This window comes from Dermacentor albipictus, chromosome 10 (assembly GCF_038994185.2).
Source record: "Dermacentor albipictus isolate Rhodes 1998 colony chromosome 10, USDA_Dalb.pri_finalv2, whole genome shotgun sequence".
Taxonomy (NCBI): Eukaryota; Metazoa; Arthropoda; class Arachnida; order Ixodida; family Ixodidae; genus Dermacentor; species Dermacentor albipictus.
In genome coordinates this window covers 28,240,674-28,243,420 of record NC_091830.1, presented here as the reverse complement: position 1 = coordinate 28,243,420, position 2,747 = coordinate 28,240,674, and positions in this window count along the sequence as shown.

The window sequence follows — 2,747 nt, the reverse complement described above, 5'->3', positions numbered from 1 at the left end:
CTCCACAGCCTCATTCTCTTTAAAGTTGGTAAATGAAGAACCTTTATGCCAACCGTACTGTAGTTAAAGGTAACAAACTAGACTAAGAAGCTTGGTGGTGAGCACCATTCTTGTGAAATGGCAAAGGATACCAAAAAGGAACATGAACTTTTCCTTGTATGTTCACATGTCAATAACATTGCTAAAAATTTTGATGTATATGGAGTCCGGTTGAATCATAAAGTACTAATATATTTTAAAGTCGTGCGTGCGAGGCATCGAAACTAACGATAGAAAATGTTAATCTCGTATGGATTCTCGTAGTGCGAAACGAAACGTCAATAGGTATTCGCATGTGGAAAAGACACGCGAATATGACGAGATCAAGTTAATGTTAATGACCTAATTTTTGTGAACTTTCCTTTTGGCGCGCATACTCTGACTGTCCCTTTCTGGTTGCCTGTTATGAAGAGTGGCATGCCTCCTTTTAGAAATTACAGTACCAGGCCATTGCAATGGCCTCGGCGCCTCCCTTTTTTTTATTACAGGCATTCGCTGTGTCCACCTTCCAATTGTTTAAAAGGTTTTATTATGTTTTATCGACGTCAATCTGAATTACTGCTTTCATATAAGCAGGAGCGTGCGAGATATAGCGGATAACATGAGTAAGCTTCACGATATGCAGGAGCCAAGATGATGCATGCACAGCCTAAAAGTTTAGTTGTTCGGCCGAGTTAGCGCTACTTTCAAGTGTTCATGGTCCTGTTGTCTCAGGAACTCTTCTGCAAAGCAGGGAAGCCTCATGACACACAGTAGTCTTTATATTCCTATGTGAGTTTCACTTAAGAGCAGATATATATACTGATTATGGCTTCCCATTTCTTGATGTCATACGAGGTACTCATGATCAAAGTGAACATGTGTTGAATGTGCCATGAACGCTGCGCACAAGTTATTGATGTGCGAAGAAGACTTTCTGGTGACTATCTCAGGTACCGTTTATGATTACTTGTACAGTCAACACGTTTTAATAAACAGAGGGGACTTCAAAGAACGCTTTGAAAGATTATCGAGCAAAAAGCAGTAGCAGTGCCTCAGAGCTTTTTCTGCCATGCTTCTTGCGCGATAGCCTGCTCCGCAATAGGAGTCATGAAAATAGGACCGCAAGTACCAAATATCGCTTATTTTGGTTTAAATCATTTGACACATGCGGCATTCATGTAATCAAAACCATATACTGCTTGAGCTTGTCAATATTTGGAACACTCGGGGAAAGCGCAATGTTTTAGATATGATCCCGAGATATGTGTCAAAAATAAATCTTGGACTCCTGAAAGAGTACAGGATCACCGACACACCAGTACATACATACATGAAATAGATGCATTAGATGCAATATATGCGTACATTTGGGCGGATAGCGTTTTCAAAACTTTCGTTTGTCTCAAGACACCTAGGGCCCTATAACGTAAAACTATTCCAATATGTTTCTATTCCAATCTCCTGACGTCAAATTTGCGTAACCTCCGACGCAAGCACCGGGCGGTCATCCGCAGGGTTGTCGGAACAGACCTATCAAATGCTCTCCTCGTTCATAGGAGGTCAGTTTTCTTTGCTTGAAAAACGAATAACATTGCCTACACTGAGCGGCTTGTCGTATCTCATTGGCTGCCAAGAGGTGAGGAGAACGCTCAAGTGGAGAGGTATTCACTGGGGCAGAGCCAGTGCACTGAAAATCGATAACCGGATGAAGAGGGTGGTGCCGACGTCTGCGACTGGTCGGCTTTACCTTGCTTAGCTTGTGATGGCTGGTCGAAAATCACGGCAGCATGCAACGGAAGCTTAAGAATGACGCTAAAACTGACCGTCAGCAAAGAAGAGTTGGCAGAATGAGGTGGTCAACATGCCAAAAGGGCTCGAAAACGTTACACGGCCACGCAAGAAGTTTTATTATACGCAAATACATCCATGCTCTCCGGCAGGTGCGAGTAGCCAGCGTCTCAGCGATCGGCGGCAGCCATCTTTTGTTCCTTTCGGAATGGGGCAGCCTGCGGCTATTCCGAAGAAAATTCAGTTTTGTTCGGCATATTAATTTATCTTTATCGCGTACACGTCACTTTGACGCGGTGAATTTGTGTGGTTTTGTGACGTCGCGTTACAGGCAGGTGAAGTGGGTGCAGCCCGAAAACTAATGGCGAAAAGGCGTCGAATCAGATATAACTGTTTTTCTTTTTTTTCTGTCAAATCATGCATAATCAGTGTGTACACATCATATCAGATGGGGCGGTATCGTGGTTTTCGTGACGTCGCGTGATAGATAGGTGCAGTGGATGTGGTCGAAAAAAGTTTTTGACCAATTGTGGAGGGCTTATAGCAGAATTGGAATAGAAAAGTTTGGAATAGTCTTACGTTATTGCGCCCCTAGTTAGTTCTATGCCTTGTGTTGTTACTGGCATATCACTACGCATCACTTAGAGTATAGCATAATATACAATAAGCAATTGTAGCAAAATGATCAGGATATAAAAGGCTATCACACATTCAACATCCGTTGCCATGAGTACTATGGTGTCAAAAATAACTCCTCGCGTTTGCTGCCACAAGCGCCCACAAAATGTCTCTTCCTCAATATTCTCTAACGCGCTTCCACTTCAACCTTTTCTTGACTCCACTGAGCACTGAATGATGTCAAATTATGTAGTCACGGACCTTTTATAGCATTCTTGGTCTATACCTGAGCTATAAATGAGGAATGAGGCACTTCCGAT